General features: G+C 35.6%; 1 pseudogene; it reads left to right on the forward strand.

The window, feature by feature from the left end:
* Positions 1-19,474: 19,474 nt before the first annotated feature.
* On the forward strand, positions 19,475-20,053 carry LOC116636344 (annotated as a pseudogene).
* Positions 20,054-20,413: the final 360 nt, after the last annotated feature.

The raw sequence follows: 20,413 nt of genomic DNA on the forward strand, positions 1-20,413 counted from the left end.
AATTTCTCCATTGATTTCTTTGGCCCAATGTTTATTCAGTAATATTTGTTTTATCTTCACATTTTTTTCAGGTTTTTTCTTATAATTAATATCTAGTTTCATACCATTTTGGTCAGAAAAGATGCTTGATAAGATTTCAGTATTCTTAAATTTATTAAGACTGGTTCTGTGGCCTAACATGTGATTTGTCCTGGAGAATGTTTCATGTGCCCTTGAGAAGAGTATGTATTCTGCTACTTTTGGATGGAATGTTCTGTACATATCTATTAAGTCCATATGGTCTAATGTGCTCTTTAGGGCTAATGGTTCCTTATTGATTTTCTCTTTGGATGATCTATCCATTGATAAAAATGGGATATTAAAGTCCCCTACTGTCATTGTATTGCTGACAGTTTCTCCTTTGGGTTTGTTAATATTTGCTTTATATATTTGGTGCTCCTATGTTAAGTGCATATATACTTACAAATGTTATATCTTCTTTTTGGACTGACCCCTTTATCATTATGTAATGTCCTTCTTTGTCTTTATTACAGTCTTTATTTTAAAGTCTCTTTTGTCTGATATGAGTATAATAACTACTTCAACTTTTTTTAAAATTTCCATTTGCATAGAATACCTTCTTCCATACCATCACTTTCAGTCTGTGTCCTTACATTTGAAGTGTCTTGTAGGTAGCATATAGATGAGTCTTGTGGGGTTTTTTTTGTTTTATCCATTAAGCCACTCTGTCTTTTGATTGGAGCATCTATTCCATTCACATTTAAAGTGATTATTGATAGGTCTGTACTTATTTGCCATTTTGTTCATTGTTTTCTGGCTGTTTTTGTAGTTCCTCTTTCCCTTTCTTCTTCTCTTGCTCTCTTTTCCTGTTTTTGATGACTTTTTATAGTATTATGTTTATATTCTCTTTTCATTATCTTTTATGTATCTAGTATATGTTTTGCTTTTTGGTTACCTTGAGGTTCACATATAACATCCTATATTTATAACAGTCTATCAACAGTAAGTTAATAGCAACTTACATTTGAATGCATTTTAAAACTACATTTTTATCCCCTTGCACCACATTTTGTTATTGATGTCTCATTTTACATCTTTTTATTTTGTGTATCTGTTAACCAATTAGTGTATAGTTAATTTTACTACTTGTGTCTTTAACCTTTATAGTAACTTTATAAGTGATCCACTATCTTTGCTATATACTTACCTTTATCATTGAGACTTTTACTTTCATATATTTTCTTATTACGAATTAGCACATTTTCTTTGTAGCTTAAAGAAGGCCCTTAGACATTTCTTGTAAAGCTAGTTTAGTGGTGATGGACTCCTTTAGCTTTTGCTTGTCTACAAACCTCTTTATTTCTCCTTCAATCTAAATGATAACCTTGCTGGGTAGAGTATTCTTGGTTGGAAGTCTCTGGGGTTTTTTTCTTTCAGCATTTTTTTAAAAAGATTTTATTTATTTATTCATTTGCAAGAGAGAGAGTGCACAAGCAGGGAGAGAGGGAGAAGCAGGGTCCCCTCTGAGCAGGGAGCCTGATGCAGGCTTGATCCTAGGACCCTGGTATCATGACCTGAGCCAAAGGCAGCTGCTAACCAACTGAGCCACCCAGGTGCCCCATGCTTTTAGCGTTTGAAATGTATCCTTCCACTCCCTCCTGGCCTGCAAAGTTTTTGCTGAAAAATGTACTGATAGTTTATGAAAGGTTCCCTTGTATGTAACAAATTGTTTTTCTTTTGCTGCTTTTAAGCTTCTTGCTTTAACTTTTCATATTTTAATTATAATGTGTTGTGTGGATCTATTTGGGTTCATCTTATTCAGAACTTTCTGGGCTTCCTGGAACTGGTTGTCTATTTCCTTCCTCAGGTTAGGGAAGTTTTCAGCTGTTATTTCTTCAAGTAAGTTTTGTGCCCCATTCTTTGTCTTTTCTCTTTTGGAATCCATATGATTGAACGTTATTTTACTTGAGGTTTTCCAATGGGTCCTTTAAGATATCTTCACTTAATTTTTTTTTTTTTTTGCTGTTGTGTTTGGGTGAGTTCCACTGCCCTGTCTTTTATGTCATTGATCTGTTCCTCTGCTTCATCTAGTCTACTGTTGAACCCCCTCTTGTGTATTTTTTAGTTCAGTTACTTTATTTTTTAGCTCTGTGATTTCTGTTTGGTACTTTCTTATATTTCCCCTCTCTAAGTTCTCACTGTGTTCATCAAATCTTCTCCCTACTTTGGTGAGAATTTTTATGACCAGTACTTTAAATTATTTATCAGGTAGATTACTTATCTCCATTTTATTGAGATCTTTTTCTGAGGTTTTATCTTGTTCCTTTGTTTGGAACATATTCCTCTGTTTCCTCATCTTGTTTAACTCTATGTTTGTTTTTCTGTGTATCAGGCTAAAGAGCTACCTCTGTCAGTCTTGAAGGAATGGTTTTATGTAGGTGATGAACCTTATTGTTCAACTTTGCCCTAGTTCTTAGTTGTCTCTCAATCTTTGTGGTTGTCCAAGCAGCTCAATTTGTTGTTGATAGCTCCCTGTTGTTGAGGATATGACAAGTTCTGTCAGTGTTCCAAAGTGAGGGATTTCATTTAGCACCTAGTTGCAAGCTAATTGGAAGCCAGGTCCTCAGGCAGCAGCTTTTAAAGTATGCATCTCTATAGTCCTGTGGAGCTGCAGTCATAAACCCTGCTGTCCTCCAGATGAGATCTGAAGGTTTCCCATGGGTAACAGTTTCAGGGGGCTCCCGAAGGGTATATAAGCTCCTTTCTGGGGGGTACTGTTGAGCTATGGTGAGACCAGGGGAGAGCACAAGGATAGTGTTCTCTGCTTTTGCTCTTTGGGAGCTGCTTCACAGTCTCTAGATGTGTGGCAAGTCTGAAGCCTGTCCCTCTGGTGAAGCTGCAAGACAAGTAACTAGGCCTCTTTCACGGGAAGACTGGGGGTGTGTTTCAGTCTACTGTCTGTGCAGTGCCCTGTGGGTAGTAACCTACTAGGAACTGTCTTTTTAATTGTCACAGTCCTGTGGAGGCCAGGAACTCAAGCCCCCATGGCTGCCTGGGCCAGATGATCAAGGGACATTCCTTCTGTGAACTACACATGCCTGTCAGCATTAGCAATGTAGCTGGAGAGCAAAAGTAGCAGGGCACACCTGCTGGCTTTAGTAAGGCAGCCAGAACATGCCTTGATTGTGTGTGTCTGTTGGATTTAATGATAAACCTGCAGAGTGCAGGAAGTACTGCCAACTTTAGCAAGGAGCAGGAGAATACCTTGGCCATGCATGCCCTCAGCCTTCAGTGAGGCAGCAGAAAAGTGCCTACTTTGCAGTGCACCCATCAGTTGCAGCTAAGTAGCAAGGGGTTACTGTGACTTCTTGTATTCTCTTGCCCCAGCAAGGCAGTGCAGGTGTAGTGAAATGGCACAGGCCACCAGCTTCAGCAAGGCAGCAGGAAAATACCATGACTACTTGCCTCTGCAGCCTTAGCAAGGGAGTGGAAGAGTGCCATGTACATGGGTGCCAATGTGCCCTAGCAGGATAGAGGGAGAGCACAGATGCTCCTTGGTGCCTCCATCTCCAGAGAAAGTCTCAACTGTTCCCTGCCCCTTCAGCAGATGCTTTAAGATTAGCAAATTCATCTTTTTCACATATAGTCTAGGTGCTTTTCAAACTGCTGTTTTTGCACTGGGTCCTGGGGTGGATAAGACTGTTCACAAGTCCTTTGAAAGGACTCAGTTCCCCACAGCCCTTTGGGTATCTTGGTCAGTTCTATTGGTTTTCTAAGGCATTGGAGACTCATTTCTCTGGTGCAGGTCCCAAGGGTTGGGGTGCCTTATATGGGACACAAACACCTCTCTTTTCTGGGAGGATATACGGACTTGTAAGATCCTTCCTTATTTTGGTCACCATGCCAGGGGTATGATTTTTCTCTAGATGGTGTCTCTGGCTCTCCTCCCCATCCTATCCTTTCATTCTTTGTTGTGGAGGAACAATTCAGCTAGTTTTTAGTTCTTTTTCACAAGGTATTGTTCCATATATAGCTGTACGTTTGATGTGTCTGTGGGAGGTGGTGAGTTCAGGGTCCTCCTACACTGTCATCGTGGAATGCCCTACCTTCAGCCTAGTCTTTTCTACTCTTTTTCTTCAGTCACATTCATAAAGGATTACTTGATGTTACTGTTTTTTTTTTTTTTTTTCAGAAAAGTCACATTGAACGTATGTATCTTTTCTACTTAAAAAAATATTTTCATTAATTTCATCTTTTAATTATTTTTCCTGTATCTTTTATTTCACTACATTCTCTTTTTACTTGAATTAGGTTTGTTCCAAGTTCCTACACTTTTAGTATTTCCTTCTGTGATAAAGGCATTTAAATTTATAAATGTACCTCGAGTTCAGCATTTGCACTTTTGCATAGATTTTATGTTAATGTGTTTGTGTTGCTTTCTAGTTAATTTGCCCTTTTAGTTTTTACTTATTTTATATTTCAGTTATCTTAAATATTTTTTCAAGTATTTATTTCCAAATAAATATTTTTTGATAAGTTTTCAAAATTTACTTTTGTTGCATTATAAACAGACAGTAGTCTGAAACTCACTATTCTTTTTATATAAATTGTATTTTTTTTGGTTGATGTTTCATAGACATGAAAAAACATACTTATTCCCTGAAGTATTAGAAGTTGTTTGTATTTTTACTGACTTGAGTTTTTAAAATTAATTGTATTATTTTAATCCTTGAAACACAAGTGCTTTTCTGGAGCTGATTTTAAAAACAAAATGTATTAAAATACTACTATGATCCTATTTTAATCAAGTCAACGTTATGTTTTAAGAGGTTTTGCTTTATACATTATATGCTCTGAGTGAGCATATATCTTTTCTATTACTCTTTTTCTTTGATTATAGCCTGTACAGAATAGCACTTCGTTTTGTATATTGATTTTGTGCCCAAAACTATGTTGAATCGTTGTAGTTTATCTGTAGATTCAGTTGGATTTTCTACTTAATTGAATATATCATTTACAAATAATGGCAACATTTTGGCTCTTCTCTTTTAATCCTGCAATTTTATTTTCCTTCTCTAAATTTATTTGCTAGGTTCTCCAGCTGTATGCTCTGTATCCATTATTATCCATTTCTCTGTCTTTTTTTTTAAAGATTTATTTATTTATTTGAGAGAGAGATTGAGCAATGGGGAGGGACAGAGGGAGAGGGAGAGAGAGAATCTCAAGCAGACTCCCTGCTGAGCATGGAGCGTGATATGGGGCTTGATCTCACGACCCTGAGATAATGACCTGAGCCAAAATCAAGAGTTGGATGCTTAACTGACTGAACCACCCAGGGGTCCCCATCCATTTCTCTATCTTAAAGAGATTGTATTTATGGTTTTTTAACCACTTAGGATTTTGCTTGAGCCTTGTTAGTCATCCTTCAGCTGGTCTAATCTGCTGTTAAAACTAGCCAAATATTTCTAGTACCAGAGAGGATGTTTTCTTCTCATTTATTTCTCACTCATATTTTATTTTCTCTTCATATATCTATTTTTGATTGTGGTTTAGCCATCATATATGAAAAAATCATTTGAACAAATATTTGAGTCTTAGATGATCTTACCTTACTTTTCTTTACCAGGTGCCAGAGAACTTATATAATGAAAGATCATTTTAGTCCTGTTTGAAGTCTTGAAGTTTTTCTTGGTTATGCAAATAATATGAAATTGGTCAGAAAGTCATGTAGTAGCTGGCCTTCTTCAAATTCCTTTCAATTTTTGAACAGCTCTTTGGGGTCTGAACCCAAGGAATGATCTTTCCAGATTCCCATACTTGTCAGGCCCTATACTCTGGATTTTTGTCCCTCAAGTTCCACTTGGCTATCGAAAACACAAATAAAGCTTCTCTGCTTCATTTCTATGTTGTCAGCCTCAAGGAAAGGTAGCTCCATGTGCCAGCATACTGCTGAAATCTAGGTCTCTCCTGGATATTAGCTCAGTAATAGCTATTCTATTAAGTATGTCAGAAGATTTTTAAAATAATATTTTATTCCAGTTTTTTTTTCAGTTGTCTTCAGGTGGAAAGAATACATCTTATTGTTAGTATTATGATTTTTACTAATCATAATGTTATTATTACTGTTACTGCTACCATTACCAACATCATTATAACCATTTTATTCTTATCGTCATCTCTCTTCTCCAGAAGTTTTAATTTTCTGGGAGCACATGATCTAAGTGTTCATATATTTTTTTTTTTTTCTGGCTTAAAGTCCCTTTGGGTATGTTGTTATTGTCCATTATGTGGTTATGGATGACAGAGTTCTAATGGCTGCAGTTCCTATACCAGAGGCAATTCTGAGAGTGAGATAAGAGCTTTGGTCTCTGCTATTGTCAGAAACTACATTATCACCTGCAAGTGGTCAGTCCATTGTCAAAGTTAAAGGAAGAACTCTCTTAAGATGCTGAACAGCAAAGAGCATGAAAGATTTTGAACTTTTACCCTTCACCCTAAAAGCAAAATTGATGTATTCTTGGAAGACTATAACCTGAAAAAATACCATGATGAACATTTAGGGAGAAACCCATATAAAAATAATTTTATACTTTATGTACATAAATAATACTGTTTTATTTATAAGACTTCAGTGCAGAGATACCCTCTTCTTTCAGTTTTGTCTTTTCTGCTACTGAATGGCTATTTCTTACCAGTAAAGTCAGGATGTCTTGTCTCCATTGGTTATTCCATATTGAAGAAAAGTGTTGTATGCTCCCCACTTTCCCTTCAAAATCACTGCCATTTCTCTTTTGATATTTCCTTGAAATCTTTCTTTGAATTAATCATTAGTATTCCTAACTTATACCTGTTGTAGAGTGCTTGCAGAATTAACTACCATAAGAAATTGGTGCAACTTTTCCTTACAAACACATCATGTTCTATGCAAAAGAAGCATCTTGGAAGGGTACAATCCACTGACAATGAACAATATATTATTCTTTTTATTAATTATTAATGCAGTTTTGCCTACAAGATACTTTGGATTGTGTTCCGTAATGACTAAAATTCCTGATACTTACTAGCTCTGTAACTTAGGCAAGTTACTTAACTACTTTGGGCTTCATATTCCTGATCTGTAAACTAGGGATAATAACTGTACCTATCTTATAAGATATTTATGAGAGTTAAATGAATTAAATACATCTGAATATTTAGTAGAGCACCTCACAATCAGTAATTGCTGTTACCTAAGTGTTGGTATTAGAGATTAGGTAATAAATAGCTTATGAAGAATTAATTCCATTCTTTTTTTTTTCACAGTAGAAACTGCTTATCTTTAAAGTATGCCTAGAACTTGGAAACCTGAAAATCTTCTTGACCCCACCCTGCCATCTACCTTAAGGTAAGTGCCTGCTGGGCCAGAGAAAAATGGGCTCTTCTGAATCTTAGCTTTGAGCTTCCTCATCCACATCCATCCAGTACCTCTCTTTTTTTCCTACCTTTTTGGCATGATTACATGGCAAACATTGTAAGTGGTCACTTTGTAACACCAGCAGATTGCAACTGACCAGCAAAACCAGGACCTCACTATTTTGATCTGCTTTACTTTGGTATTTTTCAGAGTACTTGCTGCCGCTCATTAGTGTATTATAAAACCAACTTAGTGGATCTCAATCATCATTTAAAAAATTAAATTTATAAATAGAATAAAGATGATAACATACACAATTAAGTATAATTTTATTAAATTTTAATTTCAGTGTATGTGTATAATTTTTTCTATGTTACAGAGGGAGAAACTTTTTTGGTGTGTGTGGCTTATGATCAAGAAATTGAAAAGCACTGCTTTATTTCACTTCTGGCTTAACCTAAAGAATAAATAAATTCACTTATTCATGAATAAAGGAAGAAATGAGAGAAGAGAATTGCTCAGGCCTTAATTCTGGCTTTAGGGAAACTAGTTTCTAGGATTTTGAAAGGTGGGAGGCAGAAGAGGTACTCAGGTAGTGACCATGATTTCGACCTCATTGATAATGCTTAAAGAAATAGAAGATCCTGAAGCTTATAAATATTTACTTAGAGATATTAAAAACATATTATATAAACTTTTTATAAATAACAATGCAATATCAGTGGTTGCTGCACAGTAATGTTTATCTCAGATGTAGCAAAGCCCTTTGACACACCCATTCATTTAGAAACTTCTTGAACTAACTATCCTGCGATGCACTGTGCATTCCACTGCCCCTTGATATCATATTATTTACAATGACATCATTAGCATAATATATTGCTAATTTTGGCAAAATACCTTGAGAATCTAATATAATTATGCAGTACATACGCTGATGGAGGAAGACTTTTCCAGTAAATCCATAGCCCACCTGAAAACTTGCGGAAAAGACTTGCTCAATGAAGAAAAAGTAATGGTAACTTAAAAAGAAAAGTATCATGCCAACTTCAAGTTTATAAAAGAGGAAAAGAGATGATCTGTTATAGGCATATATATAATATAGACTTAAATAAAGCCAGGTATAAATATATAAGAATGATAACATATCTAGAATAAATTTAATCTTCAATATGCAAAAATAGAAGAATGATATATCAGTTGCTTAATTGGAAAAGATACTGACATAGGTGCTTTTTATCTACTTATGCACTCATTTTATTTGTTGTACTAGTTTTAGTTTATAAATTATGAAACTGATATAAAAATGTCAACATGCCCAAGTCAACATAAACTATAAATTGCAGATATTATTTCCAAATTCAGATTTATTAACTCCAACTCCAATTCTTTTCTATTCTACCATAAAAAATTTAAAAAATATTGATCAAAGAAATTGAGAATAAACTCACCTTTCAGAATAAATCTGTAAATGTATTAATGAGGCAAATAACAGTAACAGAGAGAAAAATTTCTTCTTTTTACCACAGAGATATTACAAGCTGAAGAGTGTTGCATCAAACAGTGGCTTTGATTGGCCCTAGGTCTCTAGGCCAAGGAGATTTGAACACTAACTTTAGAATTTTTATTTCTTATTCATTATTGGAAACTAATGTGTAGAAGTTGAACAATGAAATGGGTGACTAAAAGAAAATAGGAGATGTGCCAGTGAAGGTCAGATTCAAAAAAGGGAAACCATAAACCTTGAAGCCTGATAATGATGTGAGCCTGAAAATAAATGGTAGGGTCACAGCATGAAAGGCTCAAATATTGTGAAGAATGTGAACTAATGTTATATGCAAAGGAGAGAATCTAGATCCTCTTTGGCTAGCAGAATTAATTGGTTAAAAATGAATTTATGACAAACATTTCTTTTTTTAAATTCAATTAGCCAACTTATAGTACATCATTAATTTCAGGTGTAGTGTTCAATAATTTATCAGTTTTGTATAACACCGAGTGCTCATCACATCACGTGCCCTCCTTAATGCCCATCACCCAATTACCCCCATTCCCCCAAACACCTCCCTCCAGCAACCCTCAGTTTGTTTCCTATAGTTAAGAGTCTCTCATGGTTTTTCTCCCTCTCTGACGATTTCCCATTCAGTTTCCCTCCCTTCCCCTATGGTCCTCTGCCCTGTTTCTTATATTCCACATATGAGTGAAACCATATGATAATTGTCTATCTCTGGTTGACTTATTTTGCTCAGCATAATACTCTCCAGTTCCATCCTTTCTGATGGCTGTGTAATAGCCCATTGTATATATATATATATATGTACCACATCTTCTTTATCCATTCATCTGTCCACGGACATCTTGGCTCTTTCCACAGTTTGGCTGTTGTGGGTATTGCTGCTATAAACATTGGGGTGCGGGTGCCCCTTCGGATCACTACATTTGTATCTTTGGGGTAAATACCAAGTAGTGCAGTTGCTGGGTCATAGGGTAGCTCTATTTTTAACTTCTTGAGGAACCTCCATACCATTTTCTAGAGTGGCTATACCAGCTTGCATTCCCACCAACACTGTAAGAGGGTTCCCCTTTCTCCGCATCCTCACCAACATTTGTTGTTTCCTGTCTTGTTAATTTTAGTCATTCTGACTGGTGTGAGATGGTATGTTCAGTCAGCCAACATATAGTACATCATTAGTTTTTGATGTAGTGTTCAATGCTTCATTAGTTGCATATAACACCCAGTGCTCATCACAACACTTGCCCTCCTTAATACCCATCACCCCAGCTACCCCATCCTCCACCCACCTCCCTTCTGTAACTCTCAGTTTGTTTCCTGGAGTCCAGAGTCTTTCATGGTTTGTCTCCCTCTCTGATTTCTTCCCATTCAGTTTTTACTCCCTTTCCCTATGGTCTTCCATGCTGTTCCTTATGGTTTTGATTTGTATTTCCCTGATGCCAAGTGATGTGGAACATTTTTTCATGTGTATGACAAACATTTCAAAGCAAGTAAGGAAGTTGGAATATATGTGAGAGAGACAAAGTTTAAAGGTCTACCATGCTCCTCAAAGGTGGATACATTTGCAGAAGAAATAAAAATAATACTTACTCAGTGCTATAGTGTATCGGACATACTCTATGCATTATCTTGAATTTCATTATAGCCATGTCACATGGGAATTATTTATTCCTTTTCATATGTGAGAAAAGACCAAGCATCTAAGAGTTTAGATAAACTAAGAAGATTTCTTAAGGCCACTAAGTGGCAGATTTAGGATTGAAGCTATTTCACTCTTTACTATCCTACTTGCCTCTCATTTCCATCAACAAGTTACTTGACATTTCCAATAACTAGAATAATTAAATGACAATAGGACTTTTACAGTAGTTAATGGAAATTGTTCTTATGTTGATCAAATGCATTTTGCCCAGTGTCACCAGCAAGATGCCTGTGAGCTCAGCCATAAAGTCAACTATTTATTGCAAACAAGGAAAGACTGGTCCTCTTGTATGCAATTTGAATTACAATGAAGATAACAGATTTCTGCAGCCTGGGACTTACCATTTCTGGTCATTTATCAACATAGTAAAGAGATTATTAGCAAATTGCTTTTTTTTTTTCCTTTCTTTTTCTTAAACAACTTGATCCATTTGACTTCTTCCATTTGCTTGAATTGTAGGGAAAATAATTCAATACATGCTAATGAATTCTCAATTTACATAAATCATTTCCCTATGTGATTTATAATCCTGATTTAAATATATCTCAAAACACCCACATACAAAGAAAGTCTATTATATGTGTGGGCATAATTCTAATAATCATACAATTTATAAGCTTAAAAAAGGGAAAAGATTAGGTGACCTCAAGCCACTCAGAAATGAGCCTTTTTTTACTTTTCACCTCTTTATCAGTCTGTCAATTGGAGAAATTAAGTATATTCCTGTCTTGCAATGCATTACTATTGTATGAGTAATTAAATTCCTTTACAAAATTGGTTTGATTTTTTACACTAAGAAAAGCATAAATAAATATGAAGTCACTGATTTACTTATTTATACCTTCTACAATGTATTTTATGACAGCTTAATAAATTCCGAACACTATTTTAGGGGCTGGAAATAAGACTGAATAAGAACAAAAGAAGTCTTACAAAATTTACAATCTATGAAGAGAGAAGAGATAGGATAAACAAACAAATAATTCAGCAAATGAACTAATTTTGGCTGTATTAAGGCAAAATATCATGTCATGATAGAAAGACTTGGAGTAGATGGGTTTTTTTGTTGTTTTAATGGTGTGATTATTTTTATTTTATTTTATAGAGAGAGCGAGAGTGGGGGAGGGGCAGAGGAAGAGACTCTCAAGCAGACTGCCTGATGAGTGCAGAGCCTGCTCAAGGGCTGGACATAGGGCTGGATTGGATGTGGGGCTTGATCTCACAACCCTGAGATCATGACCTGAGCCAAACCAAGAGTTGGCTGCTTACCCAACTGAGTCACCCTGGCACTCCTAGAAAAGTTGTCTTTAAAGCAGTGACGCTTACCCTGAGACCTTTAAAACCAGGACGAGTTAGTCCTTCATAGATGTGAGCAAGGAGCCTTCTGGCACAGGGAAGTTAAGTACAAAGGAAACGAGGAAGGCTCAGCTCATCTCAGGAACACCAAAGGCAGTGCTACTGAGCGTGTTCAGTAAACAAACTGTAGACAAGGATCAGATCATTTCAGACTTTATAAACCATAGTAAGAAGTTTGGACATTATTTTAGATGTGATGGGAAGCGAAGGTAGGTATTAAGCAAATGGAAGACAAACTGCTTAGTTTAAGCTCCATGAGAGCAAAAATTTTTGTCTATTTTGTTTACTGATATTTCCCAAGCCTCTCAAACATTGTCTAATGTGGAATATGGGCTCAATTAATGTGTATTAAACCGAAAAAAACATGTAGAGATCTTTCTTCCAGGTTTAGGTAGGAGAAAAGTTAAGTCTTAATGTTTTCTGAGTGAATGAATAAATGCATCATCTGAATCTTCCTGACAGTGATTCTTTATTAATAATAATGATAATCATGATAAGAATCTTATAATTTCATTTGCTTTTAAAGTCTGTAGATTCTTGGGTTTTTTTTCTCTTTCAGATCTGGATTCCAAAAATCTAACAAAGCAAACAAACTCTCATGACAGGAAGGTAGATATAATTCACTAGATTTTATTTCTATCTAATGACAAAAAAAATAATTTGATCACTGCAGTAATACTTGGTCAGTTCAGAAAAGACATATATCGTGTAACAGGTAATTCATTTAAATTCATTAAACTGATGAATTATATAATCACCTCCAATTAAGGAAGCTGAGGGTAGGTAATTCGTTGTGTAAAGTAGTAATCATTGCATTTCCTATGGCACTGGGTTCGCTGAGGTCAGTGATTCTTTGTCCTCATCCTGTCATGGAAAACAAATGGGCTACAGCTGATTGTTTTTGCTTTTTGTCTTTTTTTTCAGCTGATAAAATTTGTATTTTCTTGCTAGTTGTTGCAAGCCACTGCACTAACCATTGTGAAGATGGGCGAAATGAGTGGATTCATTGAGGTACATTCACGTAACCATAGATTGACTATAACAGAGTTATTTTTCACTGACCAAGAGCATACTCTTAATCCCTGTATTATGAGTAGTACTTTCTAAAGTTTTTAATATTCTGCCTTGTGCTTTCTTTACATATCTGCAACGGAAGATGCATTCCTTAAGCAGCCTCTGCTGATTGCATAAATGAGTAGTTAGTTTATTCAGTATTGATTAGAAAGTGAACTCTTATATCTTTACCAATGGTAGAAAAGAATGGAATAACAATTTGTCTCAATTTGTTAAATAACCAAAGCAAAGAGGCAGTATCAGAGAGTAGAGATAAAAAATTTGGGGTGTAGCAGGCCTAGAACTCAGTTTTGGGTAATTCCTTGTGCTACCCTCAAAGATTTCCTTTACTCTGTTAGACCTCAGTTTCTCCATCTATAACGTAAGAGGCCTGACCTTACTTAACATTAAGGTCCTATTATAGTTGGGATCATTTAGTTTCAAGGGTCAGAAAGCCAGTCAAACTTGATTTAATTACTAAAGGGGAATTTGCTTGAAGGATACGAGTTTCTCTTGAGGGACTAAATGTAAGAAGTGAATTGAACCTCAATAAAGCTGAATAAACAAAAGTAGGAGGTGAAAATTCACCTATAGCTCCTCTTCTTTTTCCTCACATATGCATTTTGTCCATATGCACTTCTCCACATTTCTTCTGTGCTTCTATCCACTATCTCTGATTCCAGTTCTATATGATCTTCCAGTTGAAGTGTCTATAAAGATACCTAGAGTGTTTGTATTCTAGTTACAAACTCCCTGAAGTCAGATGTCTGGCATTGATCCAATCAACTGTGACTTGGTCAGTCATCCAGGGTTCTGGGGCCATTCATGCTGATACATACAGAACAGAAAAAACCAATTGAGTAATAGGTTCACCACAGATCTTATAGCCTTGTGACAGTATGTATAAACTGTTTTTCTTCTTTTCTACTTTTATTCTTATATTAATTTATACTTTATGTCAAGGAAAATTTCTGAAATAACCAGTTTTCTTAGGCAACAAAGTAGCAAGGATTTGGACTGAAAAACATGAAGACAGTCTTGTGAGTAGGAATTCTCATTGGAAATTATTTTTCCCTTCCATTGAGTGTATGGGTCAAGAAAAGCATGCCTTCTTGGAAGAGGAATATATTCTTTGGGTTCTTAGTTTTTAAGAATTTTTTTCTTCTGGAGTCTTCCTTAGTGTTTCTACTTTGAAAAATTCTGGGATGTATCTCTTGTGCCTCATGCCTCATGTACTTCAGAAAGCATAAACTCAAGGTTTCCAAAGAAACTCCTAGGCTGAGAGCTGACTGTCTTTCACTTACCTCTAAGAGTTACTAATTTCACTAAATTTGGGAGCTCTGCCGTTTTCTTACTTGTCTGGTTGTTTCAGCTTGGAAGTTTGTTCAGGGTCTTCCATCTGTCATCCTACTAGAAAAAGAATTTTAGGCTATGGATTTAACCTGAAACTGGAAACCATTTTATGTAATTTTTAAAAAGAATTTCATGCTCTCATAGTAGCTTCATAGGAATTACATGGCAATGTCATTTATTCTTTCATTTGTTCTTGTAGATACTATGAGCTTCACACTGGTTTGGGGTGTGAGATAAAAGATCACTTAGTCTTTTAAGGATCTTCAAAAAATAAGGTCAATTTCCTAATACATGGAAAGGTCTATGTTCTTGGTTGTCTCCAGGGAGAAGCATGATTATACTGTAGTGTTGTTTGTTTCTTTGCTTATTATCAGAAAATAAAGAAGGAAGCATTCAGATGTGGTAAGTGTGCTATTTCTACAGGTTTGGCACCTCTGTTTGCATCTATAACTCTTCCTGCTTGTCTGTTTTAAGGATGTCATTTTGGCTTCTGAAAATGTAACTAATGATATCTGTACATGCAATTTTCAGCCTCTAAACTGGCTAATGTTCAAACACTTTGTCAAATCTCTTAGTAATATTTGGATTAAAGTCATGAAAATGAAAAAGAAGGCAATGGTGAGAGAAATTTGCAGGCTGTAAAATCAGAACTAGCAAATGCTAATCAGCTGTATAAGTTAATTGGATTTTGAAAAGAACTAAAATGAGAATGTCGAAAGTAGATTAAGTTCAGACTTAATCAGGCTAATATTAATTCTGATCAATTTACCTAATACTTTAGCCCCTTTCTTCCTTGAAAAATGGCATCCCTGCTTATATCTGGAAGATCTTCAGAAAGGTGGTAGCATATGGTGCAGGCATCTGTAAGTTGCAGCAGTAATTGGAGCTGCCATTCTGTGTTTTGGGCAGGACCACTATTTCTGGAGCCATGACATAATGGTAAACACAGTGCAGAAGCTGAACTTGAACACACAAGAACCCTAAGCACAGGACCAACTCTCTGAATAACTGAAAACTAAGAATGTTTGAATATGATGTCCCTTCTACTTCTTTTATCAGGCTTCCCAACCCTTATTCTCACAGTGACTTCCAGGAGCCCTTCAGCTCTGCAGGGCCATCTTTCAGCCCAAGTCCATGCACATCCAACTCTAGACACAGTTTTTTTAGACCTTCTCCCACCCTAACATCAAATCTTTCTCTCCTATATTCTATGACCCTGAAATTTTATACCATGTACTAAGTAACTGGATAACTGAAAAGCTTCAGTGTTTTTTAGATAACGAGGCCCCTTTCCCTTAAAACTCTTGCATTATTTTTATTATTATTTTTACTCTGAACATCAAATCAAAGAATATCCTGAAAGGGTTGTATGGCTCAAAGAAGCTACCAGATTTACTCACCATAAACACTATGACTGGGTAATCATCCATTTATATTGACCAACTACAGTCTGTACATAAAGTTGTAGCATTTCTCTTGATTTGAAGCTAAGTCTACTTAATTATATTCATTTATTTTTATACACAGATATATGATGCATTTCATTTATTTTTATATACAGATATATGATGCATTCCATAAAAATTATTAAAATGTAAGAATTTTGTCATTTGAGAAAACACTTCAGTGAAATAGAAAATGTACTTGTATGTGATATTCAGCCCTAAATTGTTCTGCATATTTAGAGATCACCATTTATCCATGGGAGGGGATGTGAATAGGAGATAGAGACTGAAGCCTTATTGTGATATTTAAAAAAAAAAAAAAAAGAGTTTTATTTTCCTATCCTCATAGTTGGGCACAAGTCTTCATACCTGAGCCTGACAGTAATACACATTCAGGGTTAATACTCAGCATCATTCTTAATCATTCCAGGGTTTCTTCTGGCAAAGACTGCTTACCTTTCTGTTAAATTTGGAAAAGTTATAGTGAATAATTTCATCTGAAAATCTGAATTCAAATGATATTGAAATCTGTTGAGATTTCTGGTGTCTCATCATTTCTGGGTTTGTCATAATGGAAATTCAAATTAGAACAAGACCCATGAAATAATCTCATAAAAGTTGTATGTGGCTGCTTCTCTCATGGAATATTAAGCCCAAGTCCTCATTAGTATAATTCTTTTTGATATAAATTATGAGATGGCTTGCCTTTGGACTGAGTGGTAGGTAGAGAGGAATCCTGCATTGAGAAAATTCTATAATTATTTACCATTTTAAATTTTTCTTAATTTTAGCCTACTTCAGAGTTATTCAATCAATAGCCAATTTATTAAGCTCTGAGTTAGTGCCAGTGTATGAAAGAAATAATCTAAAACTAGTAATATGCAGTATAGAATAGTCAATAATTTATAGTTGAATGGCTTACTTCTCACTGTAAATATTAGATGAGGTCAGAGAGGGAAAACACTGAAAGCTAGAAAGGATTCAGGAGGTGGGATTGTAATTGGCCACAATTTAGGTGTTCTAAAAGGGAGAAAAGATACTTCAGCTAAGAGAGCTGTTTCTCAATAGAAGAGAATGGGATATGATTACAACTGGAGAGTTTACCAAAATCTGAAGTTGCAAAGCTCCCATTATGTTTTGAGGTCTCTGATCATAGGTGTTATTTTGTGGTGGTCAAGAGCACAGGTCAAATTTACATACAAGTTATAGTTCCACCAATTTATAGTTGTGTGAACTGGGGATTTACTTGATTTCCTGGTCCCAAAGCATCCAGTCTGGAAATTGAAGAAAATAATAGTATTTATCACATGGAAGGCTAAAAAGAAATAAAGAGATTATCCAACAAAAACAAAACAACAAAAATAAAAACAAAGATTTGCACTGTGCCTGGTATGTAGTAGGCCTGTTATTCCACTACTTTTGTTCCAAAAGTTTGCTGATGATCTTAATTATAGATGGAGAAGATATGTACCTACACTGTATCTATTCTGACACCACAAATTCTACCATTAAAAATGTATCCCCATGCATTATGCCTACATCACTCTTTATAATGCTTATAATGGCAAATACACATAATGGAATATACGATTCCCATCCTTATTTATATGTTTTATCAATTCATTTATTGATCAAATATTTTCAATTCCTACCACTTTTCATTCTACCTCTTATATGGTTATTCAGTTGAACCATAACTGTGCTGGTGCTAGGGGACATGTTTTGTAGCATTACTCGAGAAGTGTAATTGCATCTATATTTTAGCCATATATAATGCATTTGTGTGTTTTTTGAAAACCAAAAAATTCCCCAATGTAGATGTTACTTAGAAATATGCTTTTCAGTGATCTCCTGAACAGATTCCCGCCTCACACCCACAGTTTTCCATAATTTTTTTAGGAACTTCATCACTTGCTCAGGTCAGTTAACACCTGGGATCATCCTTAAGTATCCTGCTTTTTTTATATCCTGTATTTGATATGCCAAAAAAAATCTAGTTGATTGTGTTTTAAATATAGCTACATATCTGTTCATTTCTCTCTAACCCCACTGCAGCCACTGTGGTCCTGGCCATCATAATCTCTCATCTGGATTATTACGATAGCCTCATATCATATCACCATGTTCCCATCCTTGACTTCCTATAGTATTTTCCAACAGCTACAAAAAGGATTTATTTAAACATAAGATTACATAGATATCCTTTTTAAACTTTGTTAATGGCCCCTCTTTTTATTCAATAAAAACAGAAGTACCTTAAGGCCCTACTTATTCTTGTCCTCCATTACTACTTTGATTTCTGTTGTGCCTGGTTCACTCCATTCTCTCAACAGGCTTCCATACTGTCCTTCAAACACAGTAATCATGTTTACACCTAACAGAAAGTCCTCAAGTATTTTCCTTCACCTGGGCTGTTCTTTCCATAGATATTTACATCTCATATCTTCACCTTCTTCAAGCTAAATTCTCAGTCTTTAAATGAGGTCTACCTTTATCACCCCTTGCCACTTTATTTTGCAAACTGTGTCTGTGTCACTTATGTAATTCAGCATTACTGATACAAAACCTGCTTTACTTTTACTTTTTCTCATTAAACTTACTTTATAAAAATATATTTGTATGTCTATACGTTATATGTATGTATACATATAATGCATATGTATACATATGTGTGCATATACGCACATATATAATTTTATTTGCTGTCTTTTTCCCCCCCAAAGATTAGAGAAAACATTTGGAATAGATCCTGGCACATAATTAGTGTTCAAAAATATTTTGTGAGTGAATGAAAGAATGAATTGCAGTTATGATTATATGGTGATTTTTGCCAAATATAAAATGCTCTGGGATTATCTAATAGGAAAACCTTGCTAAGTCTGTCATGGCAGGAAAGGCATACTAAAGAAAATAGTATTTGAGCAGAAGTCTGAAAGTGGAGTAGGAATTAGCTACACATGAGAGCCGAGTATATAAAAACAATGAAAACAGGAAAAGCATGTTTCTTGGTCCTAAGGCAGGAAGAAGCATAATCTGTTTGAGGAATTTAAGGAAAGGCAAAATTGTGGGTGCTAATAGAATGGAGAGTAACTGCTTATGTCACTGAAAATTTAACTGAGTACTTCCCAAAGGATTCTCCTATTCTGAGCAGGTGCTTTTATTTAGCATTCTCAATGAAAAGAAACTAGGAATCAGCCAACCATGGTGCTGTGGAGACTTTCAGTTAGTTTTTTGTTACTGAACAAACTCAGTGCGTGTATCCTCGTCTCTGAACCTGGGTTGCCTGCAGGGGGCAGGTGGAGCATGAATAGCTTCTCTGAGACTGTTCAGTGATTTCTATGAAACAAGAGAATAGTCTGGACAAATGTAGGGTTTCTGGGAATAGAAAGAAATGAATAGATGATAGATGTTTGGAAATAGAAACCTCAGGGTTCAGAGACTGATTGGATTGTACCAATTGGTCTCACTTATGGAATGTCAAGTGTTAGAGATTTCACTTCCCTAATGTTTTCCTCATCTTCACTGGGAGATTCATTTGTTGTTCTGTCCTCCTAGGAAATTATGAGACATTATATAAAATAGAATTAAAGAATGTAGGCTTTGGGTGATCCCATCCGTGAGGGGTTTGTAGGCGAGCCCTGGGTCTCTCGTGCAAGGAGATGGATGAGGTTGGGCTTCCTCTCAGGAGGGTCAGGCACAGACCTGACCACAGTGCCAGCTGTCCCACCGAAAACACCAGTGGCATTTTCTAAACCAGTTTGTAGTGAACACTTTACAGTTCCTCAACCACTTTCCTACGGCTTGTAAGGAGAAACTGGCAGAACTTTCTCTTCATATCTAACAAATTAGAACAACTCTCAGTATTTTCGTTGCAAAATTGTCATTTATCCCAGGCCTAGATGATGTCACATTTGAAGTGTCTCCTGTAAGTGACACTGGTATCACAAATGAATCAATCACATTCTGAAACCACTTCAGAGCAATCACAGCAGAACAGTATCTCCTGGACCACAGGAGAGTGAAATAACATCAGAAAATATCTTACTTGTAGCCAAGGACCCAAGATATGCCAGATATCTCAAAATGGCTCATGTGGGTATTCCAGTAATGGCAATAAGATTACAGAAAAATGATATTGGAAGGACCCACGCCTTCTTGAGAGGTCACATGTTCCAGTGCCTAATAGCAAAGGTGAAACAAAAGAAAATTCGGATAGTCAATCTTCTTTTAGTGACTAAACTTAATTTTGGTAAAAGTTACATGTACATGTGTAGGTCTTTGTTTACATTCTGTAAGAAAGCCTGAACTTGAACTCTTAGAGAAACATCAAAGGGCTATATATCCACCACCAAGTTCTTCTATGTTAAAAAAAAAAAAAAAGACAAAGCATTTATAACCAAAGAAAAAAAAAAAAAGAATGCAGGCTTTGGGAAAGCCAGATCCTAATACTGAATTTGCGACTCACAGATTGACCTTGATGAAATTGTTTCTCCTTTCTAAGCCTCCATTTCCTTATTAGTGAAATGAAGATAATTCCCTCCTGGGATTTTTGTTATTATTAACTTAGATGATGTATATGAATTATGTAACTTCATGCT

Source organism: Phoca vitulina, unplaced genomic scaffold, assembly GCF_004348235.1.
Source record: "Phoca vitulina isolate PV1807 unplaced genomic scaffold, GSC_HSeal_1.0 scaffold12, whole genome shotgun sequence".
NCBI classification, from domain to species: domain Eukaryota; kingdom Metazoa; phylum Chordata; class Mammalia; order Carnivora; family Phocidae; genus Phoca; species Phoca vitulina.